Below are 12,065 nucleotides of genomic sequence, written 5' to 3'. Positions count from 1 at the left end.
TCGCCCTGCAGCCCAGGAGCAGGGATAGGAAGCTTGCTGCATCTTACGGCCCTGTGCAGCCCAGAGGAGGACTGCTTCCTCTGCAAAATCCCTCTCTGCCTCGCCGGGTTACTCACGCTTGACGCAGGGGGAGGATTTAGCCCTTAATGGCTTCTATTAATAGCACGCTCCTTCTGTGTCGCATCGGATGGGGTGCCAGCAGTTTGCGTGGAGCGCTGGGGTGATGGCTTCATACTGGTGGCCCGATCCAGGTTCCATCTGCCCCTTCCAGTGCCCTGGCAGGGCAAGGGCATGCACGTCACTCCAGCGGTATCAGTCATGTGTGCTTGGAATCGATTCCCAACAGATGTTGGAAGTTACTGTCAGATACCGTCTGTGTGATCTGGGCAACAAGAGTGCTCAGTGCTAAGCAAGCAGCAGGCTGCAGGTGATTTAACCCTGTTATCACCACATTCTTCTGAAGGGAGAACAAATCAAAGCAATTGGAAATACACCTTCATTAGGACATCTCCATCCTCCTTCTGGCCCAATGTAGGATTATTCCATAAAACAGGGAGAAAGGATGCGTAAAGTATGGGACAGAGAGTCAAAAGATCTGGGTTCGGTTTCCCCCTCTGCTACTGAGCCATACTGTCACCTTGGGTGACCCTTTAAAAGCTCTGTGCCTCCGTTTCCCCACTTGTAAAATGGGGGTAAGTGTAGTTGCCCTCTTGGCAGAGGAATCGGGGCTCATTACATCAGCCTGTGTGAAACCCTTTGCGGTCCTCAGAGGGAAGGCACTGTACCAGTACAAAGTATTTACTATGAGAGTATTTGAATGTATTAAATCTCCTCTTTGCCTGACTCAGTTCAACATATGTCAACCAGTTTGCAATAAATCCCAATCGTCAATAAAGGGGGGAAGCTTAGAAAATAAAATGAGCCCATGCAGACAGCACTGATGTAACAAATGCACAGCAGTAGGGGTTGCTTACCATATAATAGAGAATGACTACAATAGCAATTCCTGTTGTCCAATGAAAGGGACCTTTTCCATTCGCTACAGAAAGGCATGGTGCTATTGATTCTAAACAGATGTTTAGGTGCTGGGAAGGCAGATGGAACGCTGCAATGTAATTACTTTACAGCACCCTAGACCCACTGCTGTTGGCCAGATGCTGCATGGTGGTGGTCTGATCTGGTCCAGATTCTAAGAGGCTGGCTTTGGAAGCTGTGCTGGCTGAGTGATGCTTTCCCATACTCAGCACTTTCATAGCATCTTTCTGCAGTGCAGATGGAGTTCTCTTGAAAGTAAACATGGGCAATTCTGATTGCAGCCAAACAAACCTGACACTCGACTAAAAACTAATTGTTCCAATGCCTAGGGACCTAAATGCAGCCTGGCGTTTCGTGCGCTGCTGCCTTGCTATTTCTCAACCTCAATCCTTGACAAACCCCTAGCCATTTTTAACATCAGACTCTGGAGGCCAAGAGAAACATTTTTGAGAGTTCGCAGTCGCTGTCTGCATATGTTAAGGCCTAATTATAGCCAGCTCCTGCCAGCTGTGACTCCAGCAGAGGAAGTGAGCTCAGGAGCGTGGCGTGCCACAGTGAGCTATGTCTGCACAAGTCTGAACTTCCTTCTAGCCCAATCCTGTCAACACCAATTACTGAGAGGCTTGAAACCATGAGTGCTGTTCCAAGCTGTGACTCTGTTGCTGTGAGCTTCCTTGGTGCAGTGCCTTTTTGGTCTGCTACTCTACACCCTGCCTCCCAAGCCCTTCTGTGTAAGCCTGTTAAGGTCATGAACAGTGAAGATGCAGGGTTTCTGCTCTGCTAGTCTTTTGATCTGTAGAGAGCTCACAAAGGGGGTCTTGCATCCCCACCTACCTTTGTGATGACTGCCAGAGTGCACAGCAGAGTTGTGGGGTGGAGAAAGTGACGGGTGTGGTCAGTGGCATTGTGCACAGATCCATAGGGTCAGACCTTCCTGTGCTGGAGGCGAGTATCTGGTTTATGCACCATGCCTTCCAATGTTTTTTGTACCCAGTGCTCCAGTGCATTTTCCTTGGAGCAAAACCTTCTTGCTGGAGTTTTGTTCCACCTTCCAGAACCCACTGCTGCCAGCTGTGATTTTTGTGGTGTGAACTTCTATTGCACAAGGCTCAGATGATGCCCGCTGTGACTCTGGAGGGGTGGGGTGGGGGAATGCTAGAGTGGGTGCTCTTTCAGATGAAAGCTTAAGACCTTCTAATTCCTATTAATTCTTGTTTTATAACTTGTAGCATTTTTCAGACAGTCCTCTCACCACCCCTGGGCGGTAGGTAAGCAGTCTCTTTGTCTTAGAGAAAAAGCAGAAGCAAAAGAGGAACTGACTTGCCCCTGGCTAAAGAGAACCAGGATTCAAACTTGGGAATTCCTGGGCCAGTCCTGTATTCCGAATACTAGCCTGTGCCCCTCCGTCATTCTTAAGCTATTTTTTTTTTCACTTGCTATAATTTATGGCAGTTTGTGTGCCTGTAGAAAAACTTTGAACTCCTAATGGACAACATCAGTTTATACCAATGCTGTCCACAAAGGACAAGAGCTCATACAAACTCTTGTCTCACCTGGAAAGAAATGTTGGCAAATACGAAAAGAAATCAAAAAGCCTGGAATGAACACCCGTGCCAAATGTGACCACTCACAATCACCTCTCCCCATCTACTGTCCTTCATCTCTTACTCCATTTGGATTTGAAGCTCCTTGGAGCAGAGAATTTTATCTTTGTGCTTGCCTAGTAAAACACTAATCACTTAGATGAGATCTTAAAGGTAAGTTTTATAACTTATCAGTGTTTAAACATACCTACTTAACTGCTTTTTGTTAGGTTCCTATGTCCCTTGGTTTATATTTCATATGTGAGTGTCACTTCATGTGATAATTTTGTCTCTGAACCCCTTGCAAGTTTCCATGGATACAGATGTGAAGTGACAGGTCCCCACTGTTTGCTTTGACCCCACAGTGACATCTTGCTCCCAGACACACTCTCCAGAGAATATGCCTGTGCTACTGCTATTTATTTTGTTTTGTACCATTGCATATTTTGATCCCTCTGCAGTTCCCTTCAGGATAAAGGCAGATGAAAAATCTGATTAGTTTATTCAGTGCCGAAACTTTGCAGGATTGTCAGACTCATTTTGTGTGGCCGGGATAGCGAGAGACTTGCAGTGCCAACCAGGCAGAAAGGCTGCACGTGAGTTAACGGCTTTACTGCTTCAGCATGGGAAGAACAAGGATGTTGACTTATTAAAAATCCATTCCTACAGGGTAGCTTGGCATGATCAGCTGACGTGCCTGCTTAAAAAAAATAGCATGAAGAAAATGTGTATTTTACATACAAAGTGATAGAGTATCATTGGTATGAGTTACCCACAACATAAGAAGATACTACTGTGTGCTTTTTTTTTAGTACCTTTAACTGAAGACTCTCAAAGCAGTTCACAAGTTGAAAATTAGACCTCATCATATAAATGTGAGGTAGATGGGTAATCTGCCTATTTCACAGAGGGGAAAACTGAGCCACAGAGAAGTTAAGACTGAATCCACCCCTGCTCATCTGTCCCAGTAAACTTAACTTATTTCTCTGATTGGCCCAGGGAGATTTTCAGCTTCTTGCTAGCCAGGCAAATAGGACAGGTGTGGGACAGTCCATCAGCTTGAGTCCTGAATGACCCAGTGTGGAAAAACATGCACTGAAGAGGCTGCATGTGTCGCTGCTTATTCCAGCAATGAATTGGTCGTTGCAAAAATGATTTCCTCTCTTATAACTAATAACATGTAAAACACATTAACTTTAAAAACAAAAAACAACAACAACAACAAAAACACAGTAGCTCCGAATTTCTCCTGCAGGAAAAAACAAAATGGTTTTTCTTTTCCTTTAAACAAAAACAAAACAGCTAATGGGCTAGACTTTGCCCCTGGTTGTACCTGCTCTGTGCAAATCCATTCAAATCTATGAGTTTTTAAGGGTCGTGAAAGCAGAACTTGGTCCATTTTCCCTGGGGAGACTTAACGGGGAGGAATGTCCCCAAGTCATTTCCATCTTTCAAGATAGCAGCTCTAGGGATATTGGACTGAGCTAATCCCTGGTGATTTAGTAGTTTTACAGAAGGGATATATTTTGCCCACTGTGAACCCTGGTACTGAGCACCTGCTATTGATTTCAGTGGGACAGCAAGTTTTCGTTACCTCTTGTCAAGCTCTGTCTAGCTCTGTAACCTGAGGTCCTGGGTCTCCCTTGCCTGCACGCCATGTGCAGGGGGAACGGAAGTTTCAAGGTCATTACTCTGCATCATCGGCAACATGCCAGCTGCAGTTTGGAGGATGCAGCAAGCGGATCTCTGGGGATTCTTTGTGCTCATAAGTGAGGATGCTTTGCAACTGCACAGTGACAGAGAAAACAAACCAACAACACGGAAATGCAGCATGGCCATCTCACAGAGCAGCTCGACATCATGCTCATGGAGGTAGCTTGTGCATTAACCTGTCGTCTTCATAGATCTGTCTGTCACTGGTGCTTGACACAGAGCTAAATTTGGGGTCTGGGGTTATAAACAAGGATAGTCTGGCTTAACATAAGGGTTTAAGGTAGAGCCCTGGGGTGAAGCTGCTAATGACAACGCCATCAATTGTGGCTCAGATAAAGCAGGTTCCTTACACTAAGGTCTCTTATCCCTCCTGGCAAGCACAGGGTGTGTGTGTTTCAGTGCAGTGCTACTCAATGCTGATCAATGAACATAACGAAGCAGGACATATTCTGAGGCACAATGAGGTGAAGGATCTTGCCCAGGGTAAAAGAGAGAGTCAGTGGCAGAGTTGGGAATAGAAATGCCAGTGTCCTGACTTCCAGCCTCCTGCTCTTATTGCTAGATCGCAAGGCCTCTGGCTGCCACTGCTTCGGTCAAACTAAACTGCTGTATCTAAAGGAGGAGATGGCCAAGGGGTGGAAAGCTGGTGGCTGCTGCGAAGGTAATTGTTCCTGAAGCCAGCATGATGCCTTCTGGTGTGTTGCTCCGTGTGGCCCCTGATATGGCTCTCGTAGCTGTTGAGGGGATAGAGATATGGCCTGGTCCTCGCCCATCCCTGCCTGTGAGGAAGTTGAATGCTGCCCTCCTTGCTAGACTCCTCCAGTGCTTGAGGAACAGCAGTACAAGGACTGGGATTTTACCGGGCCCCTACTCAAAGGCACAAGGGATAAGGTGATGGAGGAAGCCTCTAGGTCCTGATCTTGCATCACTGAAGTCAGGCAGTTTAACTATTGGAGAGGAACGATGGTCTTACGGTTTGGGCACTGGAGTGGGACTTGGCAGATCTGTGGTCAATTCCCAGCTCTGCCACAGACTCTCTGGGCGACCTTGGGCCAGCCACTTCATCTCCCTGTGCCTCAGTCCCCTGTCAGTAAAATGGTGGTGATCCTTCCTTTGTCTATTTATACTGCAAGCTCTTTGGGGCAGAGACTGTCTTTCTTTGTGTTTGTACAGCACTTGTATTGTGGGGCCCAGATCTCCGTTAAAATCTAGTTGCTATTGTAATACAAACAACCACTTATTTCAGTGAGAGTCTGTTCAGGCCTGTATTTCCCATGCCCTCATTAACACAGGGAGCGGGGAGGGGCGGGGGGAGAGGGGTGGTTGGATGTTTTTTCTAAAATATGTGTTCTAGGAATTATGCTGAAGCAGTTCTCTGGCCTGTGGTATACAAGAGATCAGACTAGATAATCACAGTGGCTCCTCCTGTCCTTGGAATCTGTGAACACACCCACTTTTTGTTTGATTTTCTCTGACTGTAAGGTAGAGTTGATACCACATGGGAGGGTTGTGTGTCCAAGTTAGTGAATGTTTGCACAGTGCTCTGCTGGCACTATGTATTAGTAGTTTAGCTTCTAAATTCAGACTTTGCCTGTAACTTTGATTTTTATTTTTCAAATGATTGAAGGGGTATTTTATTTTCACCAAAGTTGCACGGCAGTGGGGAAAACATTGCCTGGACCACAGGCAAAAGTAGAGCTTGCTATGGCTGTTTGGATCTCTGGCATCTCTCTATTGGCTTCCAGCCCACAGGCCTGATCCTCTCGTTCGATTGGACCGCAGCGCCTTCCGTTTCCAACACCACTGTAATTTTCCAGTGGTTAGAAATCAGATTAGGATTGTTGGCCTACCCTCTTCCCATCACCCACATCCAAATAATCCAGATCAGTGAGGCTGCCTGTATAATTATCTCTGCAGCTATTCTGGGTTAATGAGAAGTGCAGACCGAGCTGAAATGAAATCAGTTCATGGCAGTTACTGCCATGTCCTTTTGGTGGGAAGGGAGCAGGTTGTGTGTGTTGGTTTTTGAACTTTAAACTGAATTTCAAGGTGCCTACGATGACATTAGCTGTCACTAATAATGTGCATCCCCCATCCTAATCAGCTGTTTGAGGCTTAAAGTCATTAGAATTGTAATTGCTACTAAAGGGTAGCTTTTGCCGCAATGTGTGGGGGAGTTATGTGCATCCTTTTTCATCGAGATAAGAACGTACCCCTAAGCATGTAACATCAAACCAGCATTAATAACTAACACTTTAGGGATAGGAGCCAGAAAACAATGGAGATATCGCCCTGTTAGTTATAAAATGTCCAGTTTTTGACACATGAGAATCAGGGGATGAAACTGCATCTTTGAGGGCACCTTCTGCTATGGCAAGCGGGTGGGTACAAATGCATCCATAAAAATGGTGTTGTCGGAAGTCTTTGGACTGCTGAGATCTCCCAGGGGACGCAGCGTCTTTTCACTTGGGAAGATAGTTCTATACCAGGAAGGGTTTCCCCCCTATTCCCATCTAATCAGTGAAATGAAAACAGCATATTAATAAGATGGCAACAAAACTGCAGCTCTTGGTGGTGGATACCTCCTTTCAAGTGCTTTGAGAAATGGAAGCTTTTTTCCCCCTTTGGTTTATCTCTTCTGTTCTTGATTAATCCTTGTCTCTCACTCTTTCAGGGGGAAATTCCCCTCTTTATCCCCCACAAAAGCCTATAGTCAAGTTTGCACATGGCCCTCTAGGGAAATCAGGCTGCTTATAAGACGTATTTCATTGCGAGGCTTCATACAATTAACCTAACAAAGGTTTCTCTCCCCCTCCCTTCAATCTGTTTTCATAATTATCAGAAGAACTAGGAGGCCTAAAGACTGTGGTCCATGTTTTAATTAAATTACCTCTCTTTGATGTGTTGTTTCAGAGCTGAGAGTTACTGGTGTCAAGCTTGTTAACTCACCATGTGCAATTAAAGCAATAAGAACTAAGATCAAGCAAGAGAAGAGCTCAAAACAGAGCCCCAGTATCTGAACTTCAGGAGTGTTCAAAATCTGAACTGGGATGCACGTGGATTTATCTCTTTGTATTGGACTAAACCAAAGACATGGTTCCAAACTGCCCCAATCTTGGAATGTTTAATATCCTAGATCCAGTTTCAGATGTTTGAGTATGTCTCTAGTTTACATAACTTCAAAGGTCTGGTTTCAACACCTTTTTCTATTGATCTGCCTGTAGGCTATATGGTGAATGTAGCATATAAACTTCCCCTTCTCCTCCATGGGGAAAAATTAGAAGTAGGGATGTGTATGCTCTAATAAATTTGTTAGTCTCTAAGGTGCCACAAGTACTCCTGGTGTGTGTTGTAGGTTTTTTTTTTTTTGGTTGTGTGTGTTTTTGCAGATACAGACTAACACGGCCGCTACTCTGAAACACGGCCCATTGTTTGGCATGACTCAGGGCTCTTTAGATGATTGAGGAAGCCCTTGTGCTGGTAATATGCAGGGAACACACAGTTCTGAATACAGCAACATGTTCAATAACTTGTCACGCCTAGAGTCTCGTGGTCAAGTGCTTTGCATCGCATAGGGGATCCAAGCTGGCAGCCCCGTCTCCTGGGCAGGCAGTGGCTTAGAGCCCTGTAGAGTCAGCATGCTTGTTCCTTGGGATGGAGGAAGGGACTTGAGTCGCTTTCCAGCCTTCCCCTCTGATGCAGAACATCCTCAAGCCCTGGAGGAGGTCAGATGCTGCAGACTCCACTAGGATGTGGAGCTACTGAGGATTGAAGGCATATTTGGGGCGGGGGGAGTGGAGGAACCTGGAGCGTCTCTCTCTCCTTCCCCCGCCCCCTTAAAAATTACTATACATTGCTTCATCATGAATGGAAAAAAACTGTGTGTAATATAAATAATGCCACATGGAAAGCACCGTCCTGCAGCCATACAGTTCTCCTCCTCCTGAGGACATTTCCTGCCCTGCATTGAGTAACACTTTTAACCTTATAACCGAGACCCTCCTTTTTTACAGGCTAAGTTGGATTTTTAAGGGTGTGTGTGTGTGTGTGTGTGTGTGTGTGTGTGTAAATCTCCCAGAGTTCAGGTTTCTCTCTCTCTCTCTCTCTCTCTCTCAAACTCTCTTTCCCCAGTGTTACTTTGGGTTTCATCCATTAAAACCATGTGCAATAGGGATGCAAGCACCCATCGCTCCCATCTCCAGCCCCACCCCACCCCAGTTAGGAGTGGGTGCTCCATGTAGACAGTTTATACAGATTCTTCATTGCTCTGCACCTTGTGCTGTCAGTTACAGCCGTGTGAAGTGAGAGTGAAATGCTGCTATTCTGACCTGGTTGCATTTTATACTTTAACAAGTACAGAGCAGGTAGCTGCATGCTGTGTACGAAAGCCAGGCCACTGTCTTTATTATTTCATAAGAATCTTTTCCATTCCCCCCTCTCTGCTCTTCTGCCTCTGAGCACCCTACTTCTATTTGTTCCGCTTGGATTTCCGTTCTCTGTTCCTTGCATCACCCTGTCTCTGAAGTCCAACTATCCAGCCCATGCTGCTGGAGTGTTTTGAAATGTGAGGGAGACAACTTTGGCTGTCCCTAGCATATCCTTTGGCTGCTGGAAGTAACCTCCCTTCCACACCTAGCCCAGGTACGGTCATATTTGCAATCCCCGCCTCAGGGGAAACATTGCTTGCAGCTAGTTCTCGGTCAGCGCACAAGCATTTAACGGTTAGAGGAGCAGACAGTTCTATCCAGGGGCAGACCAGTTTGGGCTACAGGAGCGCCTGCTGTGAAGTAATTATCCTCTCATTGGGCTGTGCCACAGCGCCATGCGAGTTAAAGATGCAGTTATTGCTGCTGTGCACTGCGTCCTAGGCTTGAGCCGTACGAGCCTCAGTAAAATTGCCCCCTCAGCACTGCCGACGACGCAGTAAGTGATTCAGCAGAACAGAGCGAAGCTGGTAGGGGAGGCGGCTGGTAAGTTGGTTTTGTTTGGAGGTGCTCCAGCTCAGGGTTCAGGTGCCCGTTGTGTGTTGCCCAGCCGTCATTGTTGATGCTGCTGTTTGGAAAAGGAAAGGTGTCTGGATTTCAGCTCGGCTGGTGACTGGACTTTGGGAAAGACTCCGTTCTCAAGTCACAGGCAGCGGCTGCGTGAGTTTCTCGGTGGCAGGGCTTGCTTGCTGGGAGCAAAGGGAGCCATCGGGATTGTTCGTGTTCGGGAGTTGAGAGTGTTGGCCCAGCAAGAAGAGAGCTCACTGCTTCCTGCTTCTCAAGATCAAGCCCCGGCAGAGCTCAAAGTGAGTTGCTTTTTGCTTTCTCTGCCATGGCCAGTATAAATACAGCATTAAAAAAGCCACTCCATAGCTGTTCACTCTAATAGGGAGTACAGTCTGTTAATTTCTCTGATATCTTGTTACCAAAGCGGGTGTGCTTAGTGCTTTAACTCCGTTTGTTAGGAGTTCCAGAGATTCCGTAATATGCAGTAATGGTTTGCACTTTGGGCTTCATCTCAAACACTGTATGTAGACAGAACTCCAACTAAGGTCATGGAAGTTGTGCTTGCATTTGGAGCACCAAGATCTGGACCTTAGTTAGGTGACGAATAAGGGAATAGCTGAACATCAGGTGTTCTCCAGACTTTCTCTCCTGGAACCACCGGTAAACAGTCCAACAGATTCACTTTGGCACTTTGTCTTTCTGGGCTTCATGAAGTGAGTTCCATGCCATGTGGCCCTTAGAAACTGCATCTGTCTTGGTGCGCAGCCCTTAAAGATCACATAGTGCTTTCCCTAAGAGTAGGAACTTTCTGACCAAAATATTTCTCTTGATGTGCATCATGCCATGTACCTGTCCTCTGACTAGTTGCCATCCACCACCCTACAGGCAGCCGCATGTCTGCATAGTGGTGAGAAATTTCTCTCTGTGTATATAAGGACGCATGCGCTCTTCCATTCTGAAGGGTATGTGAAATTGAACTGAAAATCATGGAAGGAAAGGAACAATGATTCCCTGGCATACTGCTCCAGTCCTTGCAAAGTCCCTGAGAACCTAACTGAGTTAAGGGCCTTGTGGGATTTTGAAGGGTTGGGCAGCAGGGAGTATGGCTGCCTTTAAGTGGAAACCTGGATCTAGGGCATCCAAGCCATCTAGCAAACTGAGTGTGTATAAGTCCCCTGTTCTGTCTCCAGTGAGTTCCAGATGTGCCCATGCCAGACTTAGTATTTTTATTCCTCACATCTTCCTTGTCTCTGTTTTGGTTCTCCTAGCTGTCTGGCTTGCTTCTCTCCTTCCAGTTCTGTTGGCTGTCTGATTTCCACCCTATCTGCCTTTTGGGAACAAGAGGTATCGTCTGAAACCAGCAGAAGGTTCTTTTCCCTTTCTGAGCTCTGGACATTCTGGCTTGTTGACTAGTTCTAACTCTGTTTTCCATATTAGTGGGTTCCTATTAATATGAGTAAAAGAAGTCTTAATATTTTAAAAGAATGAGGAAGGATGGTCAAGTAGTTAGATAAGTGGACTGTGAGTCAGGGCTTGTGGGTTCTATTCTTGTCTCCTCCACTAACTCTCTTTAGAAGTCCGTTCTCCTCTAGGTATGCCCTTGTGCACATGCCATTGCCCTCTGTGCCTCTGTTTCCCCATCTATAAAATGAGGGTTGTGATGTGTGTCAATGTGGCATGGGTAGTTCGAGGTATAAAGCCCTTTGAGATTCATGGCTGGTGGTGCTGGAGAAGGGCAATGTAGTATTACAAATCCTCACTAAAATGCTAATAATCTGAGTTAAACTGCTGGAAGCTATTCCACAATATATGGGGCCAAATGCATTGGTGTAACAGAGCTGAGCCCCTCTTCCTCTCCCCCTGCCCCCCCACTGCCTTCTGTGGACTCTCAGTGGGGTATGAGAGAGCAGAACTTCCTTTTTGTGAGCTTGATGTGTGCTCTGTGGAGCTGTCTCATCAGTGCAGAGCTCTATAAAAAGGGCTGAAACGGAACGAGGCTGCGTTTGGAACAAACAAACCTCTGCCGTACAAGAGTGTCTGGCCTCCAGTGTGCGGAACACGGGGATAGGCCCTGACTGGCACTCAAGCCTGTTCTCAGCTGACTCGGAGAGGCGCAGAGTACAGAGTGGGTAGTGTCCAGGGCTACAACTCCTGCATTATGCATGAGGGAGATCCAGTGAGAGAGTTGGGATGGAAGGAGGGGGAGAGAGGAATGGGGGAGCAGTTGTTAATAAATGGTAGTGTGTGTTCTCCCATTCACTGTGGTACTTGGAGACCTGGTGTCCTGGAGATAATAAAGCTCTGTGTAAGCCAGAGAAGGCTGCTGAAGCTCTGTGTGTGGTGGGGAGGCGGGGGGTGGACCTTCTGAAGCAATTGGATTATCTTTTCTGCTGGACACTGGGAAGGTCTGTTTGTGCAGCTGAAGGCTAGAGACGGGTCCGAGCGTTGCACCCTTGGAAACAGCAGGTCCCAGCGTTCTGCTCCCCAGCTGAGCTGCCTGGATGCTGCTTTGGTCTTTGAGCGCTTAACTCAATATTCCCTGTTCACATGGAGGACCTCCTTGTCTGGGATCAAGGAGACTGAAAGATCCTTACCCTGAATTTCAGAGGGGATAAACCATGGCTTAAACGTGAAAAGCAAAGGTAGGCTGGCCTGCATATTAGATACCTTGGGAGTTACTTACAGGAGGGGATTTTCATATGCACAGCACACAGAGAGGCGGAACGGAGAAGTAGGCATATAT

General features: G+C 46.6%; 1 protein-coding gene across 19 annotated transcripts in view; it reads left to right on the top strand.

Moving 5' to 3' along the window:
* Positions 1–12,065, top strand: part of NFASC (neurofascin) — a 184,621-nt gene that overhangs the window by 20,342 nt on the left and 152,214 nt on the right. For 5 of the 19 annotated variants that reach the window (XM_075122082.1, XM_075122078.1, XM_075122085.1 and 2 more), the window contains exon 1: positions 11,664–11,964. The exons of 2 other annotated variants lie outside the window; for them this stretch is intronic. The gene's annotated coding sequence lies outside the window, so the exon portion shown is untranslated. Of the gene's footprint in view, positions 1–11,659; positions 11,965–12,065 lie in introns of those variants that run through there. 12 more of the 19 variants (XM_075122077.1, XM_075122081.1, XM_075122080.1 and 9 more) reach the window with 7 other exon arrangements.

Source organism: Caretta caretta, chromosome 21 (assembly GCF_965140235.1).
Source record: "Caretta caretta isolate rCarCar2 chromosome 21, rCarCar1.hap1, whole genome shotgun sequence".
Lineage (NCBI taxonomy): Eukaryota > Metazoa > Chordata > Testudines > Cheloniidae > Caretta > Caretta caretta.
This window is presented reverse-complemented; position numbering and strand designations above follow the sequence as displayed.